This window comes from Triticum dicoccoides, chromosome 3A (assembly GCF_002162155.2).
Source record: "Triticum dicoccoides isolate Atlit2015 ecotype Zavitan chromosome 3A, WEW_v2.0, whole genome shotgun sequence".
NCBI classification, from domain to species: domain Eukaryota; kingdom Viridiplantae; phylum Streptophyta; class Magnoliopsida; order Poales; family Poaceae; genus Triticum; species Triticum dicoccoides.
The window spans coordinates 690,979,417-690,986,301 of record NC_041384.1 but is presented as its reverse complement, the minus strand read 5'-3'; the positions used below and the strand labels follow the sequence as shown (position 1 = coordinate 690,986,301).

The 6,885-nt window shown below is 43.2% G+C and overlaps 1 long non-coding RNA gene across 1 annotated transcript; it reads left to right on the top strand.

Annotated features, from left to right (window-relative positions):
* The first annotated feature begins 981 nt into the window (after nt 1-981).
* Nucleotides 982-5,648, top strand: LOC119270254. The gene is made up of 4 exons (XR_005134015.1): nt 982-1,361; nt 1,485-3,707; nt 3,817-3,929; nt 4,014-5,648. It is a non-coding gene; the product is annotated as an uncharacterized LOC119270254 (long non-coding RNA).
* The last annotated feature ends 1,237 nt before the right edge of the window (nt 5,649-6,885 follow it).

Below are 6,885 nucleotides of genomic sequence, written 5' to 3'. Positions count from 1 at the left end.
CCAATAAACAAACACGCATCACATGTACTCCCTCCGTCCGGGTTTATTGAGCCCGTAAGCCACAGAGTATAGTCCGGATTTATAAGGCCCCCGTCTAGAAAACAACCCTGGAACATCTAAAAAGCAGGAGCTTTAATGCCACGCTAATTGCAGTAGGCATGCATGCATGCAAGCGTGAGCTGGGATTGAGAAGTGATTGGTGCATGCAGGCATGGGAAAGAGAGCAGCGTGAGAAGCCGAGCTGCTCGCCGTGTTTCGAGGGACGGCATGTAGTTACTGTGAAATAAATCAACTGTCTCTTGGTTTCGCTGCTTTGGCTTAGAGGCCCAATAAACCCGGACGGAGGTAATATCTCCCATCTCTGTCCACCACGAATGCATGCATTGATGCAAATTAAAAGGAAGCAGGGATTACAAGGCTGCACCACTGCATCTTGCAAGAATGATGCATGCACACATGTTGCACATCTACCGCCATTTTCTTTAGCGGTAGGTTTGTACCACCTATCGCTATGAACACCGGCGGTAGTCATTTATCCCTGTTAGTAGTCCATGACGGCGCTGATACGCTGACAAGATTCCTATCGTCAAGTCAAGTGACAGTAGGCTGTTGTATTCTATCGCTAAGGATTGTGGCACTAGAAAAAGGGTCAAACCCTGAAATTATATTTACTTCTAATGGAGCAGTTGGTAGTCTCGCTTTCAGGTTTTTTTAGTGCCACCTCTAATGATTTTTTTGGTATTTCCTTCCACCTCTGACTTAGCCACCACAAACCGAAAAAACCTCCTCCGGAGGCCCCCACCCACACCCATTCATGTACGACCAAAAATAAACCTACGAAGGTTAACCAACGAAAAAAGACCTATGAAGGTTAACGCGACAAAATCCGGTACGCCACCCCTCCTCTCGATCCATCCCCTCTGGCTGCGTTTTCTCTTTCCCTCGTCTCCCACTCCATCGCCGCCGCCGCATCTCCCGCTCCGCCGCTGCCCCTACTGCTCCACCGGACCGGCCTCTTCTTCGAGCGCGGCGGCAGGAGCAGCTCCACCTCTCCACTCCCCCACGCAAGAACGCTCCTAACCCCACCAACATGCCCGGCCGCCACTAGGGTTTCTTACCCTCGCTGCCCCGCTGCCACCTCTCCTCACTTTTCCCCACCGCCGTTTGGAGCTACTTCGTCGACGGCGTCAATGGGGGCTTTCGCGAGACCTCCTGGCCTTCTGCCACCGCCGCCGAGTTCGTCCCCAGGCTGGCATACTACGATCGGGACGCCGTCGGATCCTCTGTCGCGGGCCCACGTCCCAGTCCTCTCCTTCCTCTCACAGTTCATGTAGCCCCTACATCCTCTCCTGATTGTCCAGGTTAGTTGCGAGGGGCTCGTAATCTGCAAGTTCCTAATTTTGAATTGGTTGTGTGTAGTTGTGCTGCAGGCACTTCACGGATGAGATTTTCTCATGCTGTTCTCACCTCATCACGTCGTGCAGCCTCCACACGCGAAGCCACCGAGGCAGGAATCGGAAGTGCCAGTCTGTGCATCGTGTTCTCACGCCAACCCCAAGGTCGTCTTGCTGTCCTGTTGCAAGAATTATGTGTATCTTTTCAGTATCAGTCTGACAGATTCATGTGTATCTTTCCAGTATTCAAAATTAGGCAATTCAAGTGATACATATATTGTTTGGAATTTCGTTGCTAGGCCATGATCAGTTCAATTTATCCATCATTTAATGTTTTCATTTTTCAAGATGTACAATAGTTACTTCTATGGAATTGTATTAACAAGATTATATTCAGCTTCGTTAATGTCCAGATGCAAGTTGATGAATGACTGTTCATTTTACTTGAGAAGAACTAATTCACATGTTCAAGAACAACTGCAGGAGTATAATTTCATAAGCCTTTGTACTAAATGCAACATCCACGTGATGAATTACAGTTTATTTGGATGGTACTATCTCTATTTTTTGGTGATGTTGATAAAAGGATAAATACATTTTCTCTCAATATTTTATTTGCATCTTGTCGTTGTCGAATTGGAGGCGTAAATGTATTTTCTTTAGGTAACTCGAAGCCCAGACCAACATAAAGTGTGCTGCGTTCAAGCTAAAATTCTTTGCATAAAATAGTGTGAACCGAATAATCCTAGGTATCTTGATATAATGGTTTCTGAAGGCTTGGAAATCACACAACTTGCCTTGGACGCTTATTAACTTATAGTATTATAAACTGTCATTGTAAAGGTGGTTGCCTCTGTACCGAATTGCTCCTCAATTTTGTAGATTCGAGCTGTTGTTTATGCTCATAGGACTACTAGAGAAGATTTACATGTAGCCAGAGAAGAAGACTGATAAAGATCTTGATTGTATCAGGCTATGATTTGGAGAGGTCGCTCTTGATTTTATTTGCCTGTGCCACTGGATGTGTACATGTACTTTAGTCGGAATGTGTGCATCATCTAATTTTGACTCAATCTAGGTAGAAATAAAATGTATGCAACCAAAGGGAACATCATATATTGTTTGTTGCCAATGTACGATACCTAAGCCTGAACACTAACCTAAGGTTCATGTTTCTCCTTCTTAGCTTATTTTAAGAGGAACCGGGCATGTTTGCTTCTGTCTTTCTTCATTGGCTAACAAGCAAATTTTCTAGCTTTCGCAAACTCTTCTTGTTGCAGCGGATGAGTTGGATATGCCATTCCTCAATGTGTACCTGGATTCTCTTTGGGCACCTAATTTTTGGGTAGGTGTTAATTTTGCTCAAATTGTCTGTTTTATTATTCTAGCAGCCCGCTTCACTTTGGTCTTCAGATTAAGCAATTCTCTGTATTCAAGGGAAAGGTCAATAGCTGCTCTCTAAAGGTATGCCAAATTAACAGGTTGTCTTGTCACCATACCTTTTGATTATCTGCAATGCAAATAAAAGTAGAAAAAACTTCTGAAGTATCCTAGAAGAAGCTCTCAGTTGTAATGAGACCTTTCAACTTAAACTAGGATATGACTTGCAATCTGTTGTAAAAGTGGACATAATGTTGACTCACAATCGTGTTAGTGAAAGACCAACTGATTTCTTATATTTCATTCGAGTAATTTTGACTGTACAATGACACATTAGCCATAAGTCATAACACATCTAGAATTCATGTACTGAATGCAATCGTGAAACCTGAACCTTGATGTTGTATTAGATCTGTGATTATCCTGTTTATACAAACTTTTTTTGGTGCCGCCACGCCGGTCCGTATTCATCTGCTGCGTCAGGTTGGCCACAACGAGGAGATGGACGCGACCGCGTTGTCCCATCGACCTCTGGGGCAGCACGTCATCTACCCAATCCCGACAATGGCGCCCCCTCAGGCCGATTCCCCTCGCTGGGAGGTGCATGCTGATGCATCCCCGTCACTTTTTTGACCTTGCTCTCTTCGTGTCTCCTCTTATTTATAATTGTAGTAAAGTTTCAGGTGTTTTTGGGAAATCATGGGCACACAATCGCCTGTATACCTCTTGCTATTAGTTTGTGTGCCTATGAGCTGGTAAATTCCCTCCTCCGATTGTGCCAGAACAAACCAATGAATTGTTTTAATAATATGTAGCACCACTTAGTTTTGAAAAATTGGAATTGTGAGATGCGGGTTTTAACTTTTAAGAACATCCAGGGCACATCTTTTCTTGGAATGCAGTTAGCTCGGTGGTGGTCATCTGAGATGTCAGGTTAGCATAAGATGGCCCTTGTTCTTTTTTGTTTGAACCAGATTTGCCGGTTCCGAATTTTGCAGGAACGTGTTGCGCTGTATTGATGTTGGTCTTGTTCTGTTTACAGTGGCACCTGAAGATGTATCAAAATTTGTTGCACAAAGTAAAGGAGCACTCAGGACAGCGACTTCCATCTTGGCCTGTATGATGCTGGTTCGGCCGTGGCCTTTGATATCTCAGGTTAGCTCGAAATGTTATGTTTCTTCTTGGGTTATAATATATTAATATTTGCTGATTCTTCACTAGATTCCTCTGTTATTGCAGGGTGTGTGTCCTGTTATGTTGGGTTTCCTGTGATTTGGGTGTGGCTAGCTACATAGCGTCCGTGGGCCATGCGTGTGACATGCATGCTAGGTAATCATGACTTCGGTGCGGCGGTGCCGGAACCGCCTCCGCTGGGTACGACCGTCGTGGCTATGCTTGAAGTCAGAATCACCACGATGACTGTAGCGGCCGCACTCAGATAAGAGAGGCAGCCACGGTATATGATCAAGCCTTTGTTGTCGTCCTCTGAATTTGGGATCACGTGCACCTGCAAGAGAAAGAGCATGAGAGCCTAAGATGGTAGTACAACGTTACGAACAAGTTGATTTTTATCCATGGAATTGATTTGATGCGAAGCTGATGCCACATAAAAGGTCAACTGAGTTCTTATCTCCAATATGTCATAATGTCACAGTTCAATTATTTTCACATCTCTAGCCACTATGCATGGAAGGTGTGTGCTAATTTGCACAATGATCTTTTCTGATAAAATACGCTAACATTACCTTCATTTTTTCACGTTTTAGTGATGTCCTCTTATTAATCCCTTCTATAATCAAAGCTGTATTTGTTCATCTAAGTATCTCACTGCAGGTGGAAGAACAAGATTCAGTGTGTGCAACGGCAACAATAAATAACATGTCATTAGGGAGACTTCTGACAATTGAACCCTGCATTTTTTTGGCATTAGTACAAGTGTTCTGCTGCATTATTCAACTATGCGCAATGAAGCTGATATAGGGTATGGACTAGACAATTTATTCAGGTTTTTTTCAGGAAGGTATGCAGATTGGGCATCAAAGTAGACGACAAAGGATGACAAACGATGACATTCTGCACCTTACAACTTAAAAATTGATTGATACTTTCTATTTTATATTGATGCAATCGTCAGCGAGAACAAATTTTTGACTGAATTTGTTTCATTAAAGTGAAGTTGTTCGGACTTTTCTTTGAATGTTTATTTTAGTTGCATAAAAAAGCATTGTGAGTAATGTTTTTTGAGCTGATTATGAGTAATGTTTGGTTCCATGCAGGACCAAGGAATGAACATGAAGCAAATTATAACACTCAGATTCATGGTTTAGGAGTATGAATGCACACTTCCATCTTTTTGATATTCTCATATGCATAATACTAACACTACATACATAATCTCAAAATTGTGTAGATGGGTCATCAGTAGCATTTCTCTAATTATCCTTATAGACTCATTTGGATTGTTTAAGAAAAGGATCTCAATTCTCAATAGCAAACTACACTGGGACATCATGGACCTATTCTCCACATTTTTGAGCTAGGTGAGTTGGACATCATGTCATCAGGGGAAACCATTTCTTCCTTCCAACCCGTTGGCTAAATTTTTTATCACCATATGTTTAGAATTTTGTGTCAGCCTTGAACTTTTGAGGAATTGTTAGATATGTTGGTGAACGGGCAGGCGGTGCTAGACAGGGCAGGGCAAGAGAGCACAAGGAAGAATGCCAAAGGGGGCATCATAAATGGGAGTTCGTCGTTATGATCATGTGGTCAGAACCTAGAGCATGGATACAAGACCTCCATCATCGTCTATGGACATCAAAGCAGGGGAGAAGTGACAATGGACATCAGAGGAGTGGAGACAGTGAGCATGGGCTCCTTGAAGATACTTGTCATGACATATACTCAGTATATAGTAAAAAATCGTATGCCACATATACGTTATGAATTACTATGATACTTGATCAATGAATGTATTTCTAAAAGAATCTGTGGCAACACATGACATTCAACTATAACTTCAACTTCAAGGGTGAACTTGTCGTTTTAGTCGTTATTTAAGCAATTAATGGGCAAAATAACCATCTCTCTATCTACCAATTGATCACAGGCAGCCGACTATATAGGTCATATTGGCAAACAGACTAAGCTAAATTCTCGAGCAATTCGACATAGGTCTTGCAAATTAAACAACAAAAAAAGTGTGCAAACCACAAAGGTGTAGTAGTCATATCATACATCTCTAACAGAAGTGTCGAACTACAGTTACATTATATTATAGCCGAAGATGGAGTGGGTTCTGTACTTGTATATACATGTATTGACCAATACGTATATCAAAATCTTCTAGAACATCCACATTGAAGAAGATTTGTCCCCGTATGATCATATTGTTTTCACTTCCTTCACCAACAAGGCAAAGAACTAAACACAAAAAACATCCGCCATTACCTGTGAGAAAGAATTGCTTCGTAAAGGGAACAAACTCACCTGTGAATAGGACATCTACTGTGACGAGGAGGTCGCAACCTTCTTGGTGGACTCCTCATCCAAATATGACAACATCCACCATCTGATCAAACATAGGCCCCACACTATCACCATTTGATTCCGAATGCCCGAGTCAGTCCAAGTACGTAAACTAGAGGGAGCAACTGAACAAGGGTCTTCCCGAAGCCAGTGCGGGAGCCAAGCACGCCACTGGTGTCTGCGATCACATGAGGCACACCGACAATGCACCGCATCTTGGCCGACATAGAGATGCCCACCCCTCGTGTCACGGTCAGCACCTCATCCTCTAGCCGGCCCTCCACCAAGGACATCAAACTGTGCATGACGCATCGCTCCTGCGCCTCCCCGTACACCAGCGCGGGAGGGATGCCAGCTGGTTGAAAACAATCCAAACAGAAGGAGGACATCTACATCTGTGCCGACACCACGGTCGGTGGGTAGGGGGTTGTTGGTTGCGTGGGGGAGAACATCTTCATCTCCCTAAGATGTTGAGAGAGTTCGAAAACTCATTGAGATACATACACTTCAAACGAAGTGCATTTTTGTTAATTGCAAAATTTTATATCACCGCATGTTTTATACACGCTGAACTCATGCGGTG